Genomic DNA, 12,554 nt, shown 5'->3' with positions numbered 1-12,554 from the left:
AAGCTATCGGTGCATAAATATGTATTTTAATGAGTATAAATAAAGCACGTGTATTATTCTATAAAACAATGGTCAGCTTGAATGTATATTCCCATCCAGCGATGCACAGTCAGTTCCTCGGATCAAAAGCAATGCAGATGTCTCGAAAGATCTACAGCATATCTCTCTCTGTCACCACAGCGGAATAAAACATATCCCATGTTTAGCTCATGGTCGCGCCTACAACATCGATCTGTATTGCGGACTGCAAACGTGCACTGGAGTTGCCATTTTCCTCCACCGTGTAATGACAATGAGAAAGGACTTATCGGGAGAGTGTAAAAGCAAAAACACGCAGAACAGCGACCACTGGTGCCAATATGCCGCATTGCAACGTCCTCTGAGCCTGCCTGCTTGGCCTCATTGGATTACTTTTATTCCTCCTCTTCCTGTTATTCATGCTCATTTGTTCTGTTGTATAAACAGGCATAAACAAATTACTTTTGTTTGATGATAAACTATGTTTATGGAATATATCAGGGCATCGCAGTGTTGAGTGTAAAAAGTTGGAGAAAACAAGATGTTTTTCATATTCATAATGTTTCTGAAATTGGTTGCTGTTTGAAAGACTTTATAACAAACATATTTTTTTTTTTTTGTTAATGTGAAACAACTGATTTTTCCCATTTTATTATACATTCATATAATTAATATTGTCATGCGGTTGCTGACATTATCCTTCAAATTATCACTCCAATCTTGATCCAAAAAACCTATTTGGTCAAAACAAAGCTTTGTCATATTTCACAGACGTACTAACATGTTTTCCTTTATTTTCATGGTATGCCATATACCTGACAATGGATATGGTCAAATAGGTTAGACAGTTACAAACAAGCTTGTGCATGCTTAGTTTATTATTAATACAACAGCATTTGACTGTAACTGTTTAATCTTGTTTCTCAAGCGGAGGTTATGAAAATGGAGCTTAACTCTAATGTAAATGTGCACTACATGATGAAGTTTAGTTGAGACAGCTGATGCACAAACAGATTTGATGTCAGACTGAGGATTAAACTAAAATCAGCGATTGATGGCTGTAGTGATTTAGCAAGTGAAAGTCATTGAAGCCTTAATCATTTTGCAGTTACAGTCACTTTGTTTCTCAAACTCATGTTTTTTTTAATCCTTGAGATGAATTTGATGGATAACTGAATAAAAAAAAAAAAAAAAAAAAACATAAATAGTTGACTACAGCAATGAATTCAGCGGTGGGAAGGTGGCTGCAATACCACAACGTACCATAGGGTGGCAGCAAAAGTTTAAAAAAAAATTATGGAGGCAAATATTAGTATAAAATTATGGTTAACGCGCAATTATCAAAACACAGTCAGTGTGATAGAGTATAGACCATTTTTAAGACTCTAAATGATACCTCAGAAGTTAGGAATTGTTATGATTTAAGTGTTAGGATGATTCCCCATGTGCTTTGGCATCACATTTAACTTTGTCCTGTAGAGCAGACCCGGGTTTCCATCACGAAACTTCTTTCATAGTCTAGGGAACGTGTGAGACAGTCCAAACAGAGAGACTCTTCAAATATTGGCGTCCTGAGATTCAAATTTAAAGGCAAATAATAATTGAGACTCCACTTTACTCTGTAGCCGATGGCCTGCACTTTTGGTTTCCACAGCCACTTGATACTAGAAAAATAAGGAAGTTCGGCATGACAGTGGTCGTTTTACACCACACGCCACTGCATTATGCTCATGTCCTTCCCTCCTGTAGAGATTATCTGGCTGTCGTCATTTAAGAAATTAACATTGGTGATGTGGCTGCTGTGTCCACCGTAAATGTGACTAGGAGCCTGCAGAGGTAGATAGAGAGAAATAATAGCATTTATTAGCATTATTCAGTACTAAAATGAACACTATCTCTCAGATATTTCATATTTTAGTGCTGTTTCTTACTCGGGACTGAGAGCAAGGGAATGAGAAGAGGTGAACTTTGCCAAAGTCGTCTCCGGTGACAAGCAGTTTCTTTGCGTTTGAACTGCACACACATGATGTCAGTACCATCTGAGCCATCCGGCCACAGTCCTGGAGAGGAACACAGACAGCATATATATATGTCACTTCCATATGGATTTATGGCTGACACTTACATTTATAAAATATATTTAAGGTAAAAACCCAAGTTAGATATACGGGGAAGACTGTGATTTGTTCAGTGTAGCTATATTTATTACTATCTTTACACATAAGGCTGGTTTTAAAGAATTATTTAGCATTATTTATTATATTTCATACTGCTATCTATGTCATAAAAACATTAACCTTACAAAAACATGGAAGCCCAGAATACAGGTGAAAGTGGCCCATTCAATATCCCGGTGGTCTCCCAACTCACTACTTGTTGCACACAGAAGGGATCCCTGAAAGACAATAATGTGTAATCAGTTCCTGAATGTATAGTATGAACCAATGGATTAACTCAGTGGTTCTCAGACAGGAGGCTGGTCCACTCCCCCTAGCCTCAAGATGACCTGAAAAAATTAAAAAATCATTCAATTAAGCTAAGGCTAATGATATTACTTATTTAAATTCAAGCCCCTCGACACCAGTTGTTGTTTCTTTTTTTTTTTCTCAGGGTTCCCACAGTCTTGGAAAACATAGATATATAAGAAAAGCCTGACTTTAAAGTTCAGTTTCTAGACCTAGAAAATTATGTAATAAAATCTTAAATGGCATAAACACTTTTATATGTCGTTTTATGTATTTCATAACATAACAAGTACACATTTTTATAAACTAAAAATTTTTGAAAGCAAAGAAATGGAAAGTAATATTTTTCATCGGGATCCCTGAAGGACATAAGGCTCTGAACAACAACAACACACAGGAATAGAAAAATAAAGATATATGAATAAAGTACACGTGTGTGTGCGTGTGTGTGTGTGTGTGTGTGTGTGTACAGATACATATAAATAAACAAAATGGACAAAAATTTGAAGTACAGGTGTGGAATAAAATGGAATAAGATGTAGAATGGACTAAGATGGGTGGTATCCAATATATAAAGTAGTATTTCACAATGGGGGAGAAATTTAATTAAGGTACTTCTAGATACTCACAGTAAAGGATCTCATAGTCCCTGAGTTGGATACTAAGTACTGAGAATCCACAGACCAATCCAGATGATGTTGATGAAACTAGAATGACCCTGTGAGCAATAACAGACAGTACATACAAACATAAAACACAACATTCATTTGAGGAGGCAGGGTGTGTTTGTGTATATCGTTGTTAACTAAAACGACTGAAAATAATTTTAAATAATCCAAATAAAGCTGAAATATGAATACAAAATATTAGTAAAACAAAAAACTACAAATTAAAAGTAAACTTTAAATAAAAAAAAAGCAAATCAAGATATTAATAAATACCATATTAGTAGCTATAACATATAATACTTAAATAACACTGTGTTAGAATCAGCTGGTCTATAATCTCGTGTGGGCTATGATAATCTATTAAACATGTTTATTATACCAAATAAGTCTATATTTTGCATAAACACACATACTTACTGAGCACTTTCCAACTCTACTGTATTTCTTGCCATTTTCTGCCACAGCATAAATGTAGATGTAGTTGTCATGTGACCCGATGGCAAGGAAATGACCGTCTGGAATGAATAACCAAAGGTTTTCAACTACTCCGTTACAGAGACTTTAATGATTGCTAGTTCTTGGCTGTCTTCCTAGTGTTTCCCAGCAAGCAGTGAAAAAAGGTGTTGGGAGAATGAACTCTAACCTGGAGAAAAGCGCATAACCGACAGCTGTTCGTTTCCGTCCGTGTGCACCGTGACCAGATCCTTCGATTCGGTATCGAGCACAAGCCATCTGCACAGATTGATAATAAGTGAAAGATAATGTTAGACACACAGGTCTAAAAAAACCTGTAACATAACAAATGTTAGACTCTTAGACGAGATCTCATCCAAATCCATTATAAGTATTCTTAGGATAAAAAGAAATCAATGCCGCTGGGATGGTATTGTGTTCCTTTTGCATTAGCATAATAATAAGTGTTTGGCTCTTCCATGTAACACTCTATTAGACCCCTTTTCTGAATTGTGATGATGTGTCAGGGACCCCACTGATGAAAGAAATGGCCTCACCTTCCCGTCTGCGTTCCTAAAGCCAACCGTGTCCCAGAAGGGTGGAAGGCGGCCGACTGAGCGGCGTCCTGTCCGTGAGGAAAACACACACATACATGCTCAATCAAACATCCTGTCAACACAAATACGATTACATCTCAGCCTAAGGAACAGCGGTGCTCATTTCATTACAGATGCCAGTAGTGACAAGAGTTTCAATAACAAGAAACTGATGTGCGAGCTTTGAGGTGACACTAAGGAGACCTACCGGGGTGGGCTGCTCACCTCCAGTGTTTTGGTCCAGATGGGCTGATGAGAGGCAGAGTCCCACAGGCAGACGTGCTTGTCATGGCCACAGGTGAGGAACTGATGCTTCAGCGGATGGACAGTCAGGCCCCATAACTCATCTGTGTGGCCCTGAACAGTCGAATAGAATTAAACATCAGTTTGGGAGGCATCAATCTGGGTTGAATTGAAGTCTAAACATCAACTATATTCTGTTTTAGAACCACAAACTGAAATTACACTTTTACCCTAAAAAAGATGGATTTTGTTTCAACACAGAAGAGAATAAACCTTGTTCTACAACAGACATTTTCAGTGTTTAGTGGGCCCCCACTCTGCGTTTTTCTTGGCAACACTTATAAACCTTTCATTAAAAATATTAACTAACATTACTAGGGATGCACTTATATTAACGCTCGATACTGATAAGGAAATAATTATTTCATCTGTATTTTATGGTCATACTTTGTCTAAATATTTTTAAAATAAAAACCTAAAATGTATGTTTTAATGATGATGTTTTAAATTTAGGCATCACAAGGTTTGCAAAGGTAGGTGTTTAACATTATTATTATTTATTTATAATGTTTAATATAAATTATTTCAATTATTTTAGTTTTTAAAGATTCATTTAGATTAAGAGAAAGGATTATAATAAATATCTAATACATATAAAATACTGACTAATACAGATCAATAATTACTTTCTAAATATTGATATAAAAAAATATATATATATATATTTAATTAAAAATGATGGAAAATAAATGAATCACTGCATTAAACATTAAAATGTTCAGTATAAAAATGGACATTCATTTGAAAATATCCTAAAGATTTTAAAAAGGTAACAGTATTTCAAATTCTTTAAATATCATTAATAATTAAAATATTGTTGATTTCATAATATATATATATTATTATTCTATTATAAATGCTAATATTATAAGGACTAATCATTAGATGACAAGAAAGGTCTCATCTAAGTGTAAAAATAATTAGAAATGAGCATAATCAATATCAATATATATACAATATCTACCAGAAACAGATAAATTATTTACTGACATTAGGAAGTAGTTGATAATTATGCTATAATTTATTAAGTTAAAGATAATTCTAGATTGTTAACATGTATATTGATATACTTCTCAACAGACGACACTGGTAACTCAAGTGTATTGTGTGTACTGGTTAACTTACCTGGGTGATGGGTATGAACTCCCCATCCAGACGCTTGCAGGACATAGTTTTTGGTAGTGCCAATAAGAACCGTTTCTCCCCGTCCTTCAGCCACAGTACGTATAGGGCCATATAACTCAGAAACCTGAGAGCAACATTAAAAAAAAACATGCTGGGAAATTATGGCCATCTGCTTGATCAAGGCATACAAATACAAATGCATACTGCAAAATGATACTTATGTAGACGACTTACCTCCACCGTTTGAATCTTTTGATAATTTTCATCCCAGGAGATGAGTTTACGGTCTTTCCCACCTGAGAGCAGCGTACCATTTCTCAACATGCAAAGTGCAAAGACGCTTGCCTCATGTGCTCCCTGAATAGCCAAGCTAATACGATTAGATCCTGTGAATCATAACCAGAAAACAAGCATTATATAAACCAACTGTTGCAAAACTGGAGACAATCCTCAGTACATCAGAAAATCAAAGCTGTTCACATGTAAAAGAGTCTTATTGATTTGTGTAAAAAGGAGCACAGTCCCTCTTTTATTAACACTAATAAAGAATCTTTTGTTGGCAGCAGGGTCACCCTTAGATAACACACATCTGTCATACTGTACAGCATTCAGAATTGTATTACATGAAGATATTTTACACAGGTGTTTTGCAAAACATTCAAATACATCAATAAATAACTCAATAATAATAATAAACGTTTTCATCTTTCACCTTTGCCCCACACAAGTATATTTCCACTCGAGTCTCCAGTGATGGCGTCGCCATTTTCTGAAAAAGTCACAGACAATACAAACTTGGGCTTCTCTTGTTTCTGCAAGAAATATAAATACGACTTTATTTTTAAAGCAGAAATGCAATAGATGTTAGCACACAAAATACAGAGATGACATGTTTTTCATAAAGTCTACAACTACACTAGCAGTGAAATGTTTAGACACATCTAACTGAACTTAAGTTTCCTGGGATCTTGAGAGCCTTTGGATTTGGAAATGAGTTTTGTAGACAAATATAAACTTATTTTGAAAGAAATTAATACTTTAGCATGGAAGCATTCAATTGACTAAAAGTAATAACATTATAGTGCAGACATTTATAATGTTACAAATCATTTCTACTTTAAATAAATGCTGTTCTTTAAAACTTTAATCCTGAAAAATGCATCAAGGTTTTCATAGAAATATTAAGCAGTACAACTGTGTTCTACATTTATAATAATAAGAAATCATGAGACTGATGACTAATGGCTCCTGAAAATTGAGCTTTGCCATCACATGAATACATTTAATTTTGATATTAATATTTTAAATCATTAATATCATAAAATATGAAAGTATATTCAAATAAAAAACTGCTATTTTAAATTTCAATAATATCTCACATTGTTTTCAGTTTTTACTGTAATTTTAATCAAATAAATGCAGCTTTGTTGAGCTTAAGAGACTTCTTTCAAAAACATAAAATCACAATGTATGCATTTCTATAAAATGTCTACAAAAGTAGCATTCTTGCTAATTTTTAAGTTAATCCCATAATGCACCAGAAGAAACTTAATCCTTTTGAATTGTATTTTTGTTTACTACATAATGTAAATCACATACTTCCGTTTGTGTTATTTCGTAGTTTTGATGACTTATCTGTTATTCTTAAAAGTATAACGCGGTAAAAATAAAGAATGATTAGATGTGTCTAAACCTTCGACTGCTTGTGTACATGATGTGCATGCACAAGTTGGACCATAACTGAACATGCGACATACTATCATCTATCAAAAAAAATGAATTTGACTGAATAAAAAGTGAAAACTTCACTGAATTTGACCACAAAGGCTTAAGAGAGGTTACCTCAAAAAGTCCCTGTTTTTTCACAAGAGATCCCTTTTCTAATGACCAGAAATAAAGGTGTGACTTCCCACAGGTAACAATTATATTAGCATCTGTCGGGTGGAAATCAGCAGCAAAGACTGACTCATTGGAGCTCTGTGAGGGCAGAGAAAGAAAAGTCATGAAGATGCACAAAAAAAGGAATCGGTTTTCTTTTTCTCTTTTTGACATATGAGGTACACTATCACAAAAGCATACATTGATAGTCAGGATTAATATAGCCCGATAGCACTCACCTTGACTTCAGCAAGTCTTTCCTCCCTCTGCCAGTCCCACACAGAGAGAGCGTGGTCACTGGAGTCGTCCACAACACACAACCAGCTTCCTCCGTTCTGAATGTTTCAAAATACACAGGAAATTATGACAAAATGTGCATTTTTGGGTGAACTATCCCTTTAAGCTGACCAGGTTACAGAAAATAGAACCCATTACTTTTTTTTATTTCACAATAAAGAAAGTTTTGTTTGATTATTCAAAGAACTATAAGCTATATTTGGTGGTTTCACGTGAGAATGTTTGTGTTTGTGTTGGAGTGACTTGCTCTTACCGACTTTGAGAAGGAGAGGCAAACCAGAGCCCGATCAAAGAAACTTGCTCCAAGGATGTGCAACGTGTTCAAACTCACAGAGTCCCACACTCGCACGTGAGGAGCCAGCTGCTGCTAGGCACAGACAGACTATTTCTAGATCTTGATCCTCCACATTAGTTATGACAGACTCTTGAGGCACATGCAATAATTAGATTTATTTTGGCTGGATCAAGCCTATTATAGTAGCAATAAGCTATTAATGTCTATGATTGATACCAGTTTAAATATCTGAACTGAATAAGTGATCTTACTTTTCCATCTGAGGATGTGCCAGCCACTTGTCCGGTTGCTATGGTGATTTTATCGGGATGGACAGTGAGGCTGTAGGGGAAGAGTAAAGAGATGAAAGATGTGGGCAGCAAATGACACAGCAGTGAGAGGACAAGGCACATTTAGGACCTTGAGCGTTATGAGTCACGGGACTGATCATAAACACAGGAAACTGATCATGAACGTCTTAATCACAGGCTATTGGTTTTTGCTTATGCTTTTCTTGCTCAAGGCATTTTACTTACAATGAACAGCTTTGACATTTAGCAAATTTCTATATAGATGAAGAAATATTAGATTTTACTCCGTTAGAGCACAGCCATACATGATGATTTGTGTTGGACCTGTCTTAACTGGAGACCGGAGATCAAGAGGAAATTACATTAATGTCATTTTACTTTGTCTATATTCTGATGGCTTGACTTTTTTAAGTTAAGGGGCCATTGATATAGACTACAACGCAAAAGTTTGTGGTCGGTGGATTTTTGAAAGATGCCTCTTATGCTCACCAAGGCTGCATTCATTTAATCCAAAACACTTTCAAATAAGTAATATTGGTAAATATGATTTCAATTTTAAAGAACTGTTTTCTACTTCTATAAATTTCAAAATGTAATTTATTCCTGTGATGGCAAAGCTGACTTTTCTGGAGCCATAACTCCAGTCTTCAGTGTCACATGATCCTTCAGAAACACGCTACTCAAAATCCATTTCTTATTATTAGCAATGTTGAAAACGGTTGTGCATTTGTGATATTTTTCAGGATTTTGATGAACGGATCACCCTTACTGAATAAAAGTATTACTTATTTTTTTTTATATATTATATATATGTTACATATACATTTTTCATGGAGATTAAATAGTGTTATTAAGAGAAAGGTAAAAGGATATTCAAACAGAAAAAACTCATAAATATGAATCTGACACTTCAAGGTTAAGCATAACATCATTCATTTAATAACATTTTATGCATAAAGATAATGTATTCACTATAATTCTAAACTCTTAAAATGTCTTTGAGGTCTCTTATATCCCAAAAAGAGCAATGTAGTGTAACACAGAGGCAAAATACAGACTGAGGGATGACAGGGGAATGAATAATGAACTTCAGTGACACGACTAATGATAAACGTTCTGTAAAATTGCACATCAAGGCAAAAAATCATTTATTCAGCATAGTTTTGAAAAATGATGCTGAAGAGTATCTGAATAATAATTTAAGCTGTAGTATCTTCTTTAGATATGGCAGTTTAATAAAATGCTGGAGGTGATGACAGACAGACAATGAGATCACGTGAACAGAAATAGAAATAGTCTTACCACTTGATATCATCAGTGTGTCCAGTGTAGTGTCTTTGTAGTTGCTCGTCCACATTATAGAGCACAACCACAGATGCGATGAAGTAAACCGTTTCCCCCGTCGGGAGCAAGTACAGGTTGGATCGACAGTCACGGCCCCGGTAACCATAGCTGGGTCATAGTCAAGAGCAAAAACTACTGCTGATAAACTAAACTTGTAACAGGGCTTTTTCTGTGAAAGAGGAACATTTTTACATTTTTATTTCTGGAAAAGTGCTATCTGACCAGTTAATATTCTGTTTTGTTTGGCTTTAGATATTGCCTGTCTGCAACGTTCTTTTCATGTAATGTACCAAATACATTATGGGTAAGACATGCAGAAAATATCCCACTCTGACAGGCTGCAGTGCTCAGCAGAGCCAGAGAGAAAACCAGGGTACATGATTAGACATCCTTCATGCTTCAAAATTCGGCAACTTGGAATGCTAATATGGAATTAGGGCATCACAATGAATAATCATTTCTGAAGTCCAGGTTTCAGAATTTTAACATTATGCAAAATAATATTAACTCTGGCCTATATACCATACCCATCATTGTTTAGCTCATGACATTTTTACATGCTCATTTTCTGTGTAATAATAAATAAACAGTTAATTCAATCGTACAGCAATGAGCGTTGAATACAAGAATCAATCCAAATTCAGCTCCATTTCGATTTTGCAAAGGATACACCCAGTCTAGCTTCAGTTTTTTAGGAGGCAAGTCAGCCTTTGCTTCCAGGCAGTATGTGTCCACCAGGTCTCTGGGCATGTACATGGTGATGGGTCGTCCCTTCAAATACATTTTGACATACCCTTCATCTAGAAAAAGCAACACAGATTTTTAGAGCAAAAAAATGCATGGGTCTGAGAAGGATTGCTTGGGTTAATGTTATCCGATTTTAATTAAAACAATGATGAAGACAGATAAAATTTGGGTCAGTACAATCTTTACCTGTTTTATCTGTTTGTGAAATCAATTCATATTTTTATTCAGCGAGGATGCATTAAACTGATCAAAAATGACAAAAATCTATTTCAAATAAATGCTGTACTTCTGAACTGGCTATTTATCAAAGACAAACATATTCAGTGCAACTGTTAACAGAACAGACAATAAGTAAAAAAATTTTCAAAGCAGCAAATCAGCAGATTAGAATTATTTCTGAAGGATCATATTACACTGAAGACTGGAGTAATTTTGCTGAAAACTCTTTTTATTGCTATGCAATCACATGAATAAATTACATTTTAAAATATATCAGAATAGTTCATTTATATTGTAATAATATTTCACAGTAATAATATTCTCAACGTATTTTAAATCATTTAAATTCAAATTTAAATAAATGCAGCCTTGGTAAACATAAGAGACTTAATTACTGACCCCAATTTTTTTAATGTTAGTTTATTTTAAAATTATTGTAATTAAATGTTAATCCAAGACAAAATGAAATGATTTAATCCGAAAGGAGGATTAGAAGGAATTTCAACAGTGTTTAGAAGAATATATATTATGGTTTTTAAATAATTCAATGGGTCAGTGAGATTTAAAGGAAATGCTTTGATGCATTTTATTCCGTACAGTATTTGAAATACATTCATTTTAAAAGTGAAGGAAAGCAAAATCGAATGCAGTAGCATGTGAATTCGGCAGTTTCATGGGTTGGTAAATTAGTAACAGATACAAAATAAAATCACAGGTAGGCATGCATGCACACACAATGGAAAAGGAAATGTACAGTTTATAGAATGCAGACTTGAACAAACAAACCTATTTAAAAGCAAAAAGACAAAGTGTGAATATGCAGTGTAACATATACACAAGAAATAACACTAAGCTCAAAGAGACCCAGTCAAAACAAAAAAAACAAAACAGAACAGAACAAAAGACTCATAAAGAAACCCCCTGACTACGTTAAATATTACAGCTGTTTTGATTAGTAACAGATTTGGAAATACTGGTTGGGAGATTTGATTGGACATCTGTAAGAGGGCACTTCTAAGAGCGAGTGGACTAACTGAGAAGAACACTTCCTCAGAGGAAGGGTAAATGAGGGGACCTTTTGGCTTCCGAGCCGGACCACTCTGTCAGACAAAACCTTGGCCTCTGATGGGGTGTTGGTGGACTGCAAGGGCACGGCTGATGTGGATTTGGGGGGCTCAGAGGATCCGGTCCTTTTTGATGGTCGGTGCAGGTAGATCTGCACGGTAACTAGGTAAAGTGGTCAAATTGGATGGGGCAGAGGCGGGAGAGGGTGGAGAGGCGGGATGAAGTATAATAATGATCAGACATAGTCCAATAGCTTTTGATACCACCATAATAACAAGAAGACAAGGCGTCCACAAGGCTAAGAAACTGCACTGCAAAATAATCTTTTTCTCAATTAGTATTTTTCTTGTTTTGCATTAACATATCTTTAAAGCAACAACAATTTACTTGAGAAGAAAATACACCTAGGAACTATTTCTGAAAATATATATAAACTTTTGCTATTTTAACGGTTTGCGCGCCCAGGCGCATGGTCTAAACGGGTTGTCCCTATTCTCTTAATGAGTAATGGGTGTTTTTTGGGCATAATGAATAAACCAATCAGTCTCATCTTCCATTCCCTTTAAGAGCCAGTTGCGCTCGTGCAATGACGGATTTGCTATTTACACGCTATATAATATATATATATATATATATATAATTAGCCTACAAAAAAATTATTATGCATTTCAATCCTTTTATATTTGGCATGTTTGTGTGCTGCGGTGCGTCCCTGTGTTTAATAAGCAGCGTGTACGCTCTTTTAATAACAAAGAAAAAACATTGCGCCAGACTTTAGACCAGGTTTGAGT

The 12,554-nt window shown here is 35.1% G+C and overlaps 1 pseudogene; it reads right to left on the bottom strand.

The window, feature by feature from the left end:
* Positions 1-1,623: 1,623 nt before the first annotated feature.
* Positions 1,624-12,554, bottom strand: part of LOC113069076 (echinoderm microtubule-associated protein-like 1) — a 40,422-nt pseudogene continuing 29,491 nt past the window's right edge.

Source organism: Carassius auratus, unplaced genomic scaffold (assembly GCF_003368295.1).
Source record: "Carassius auratus strain Wakin unplaced genomic scaffold, ASM336829v1 scaf_tig00000779, whole genome shotgun sequence".
Classification (NCBI taxonomy): Eukaryota; Metazoa; Chordata; class Actinopteri; order Cypriniformes; family Cyprinidae; genus Carassius; species Carassius auratus.
Note: the sequence above shows the minus strand (reverse complement) of the source record. Positions and strands in the feature narration are given on the sequence as shown.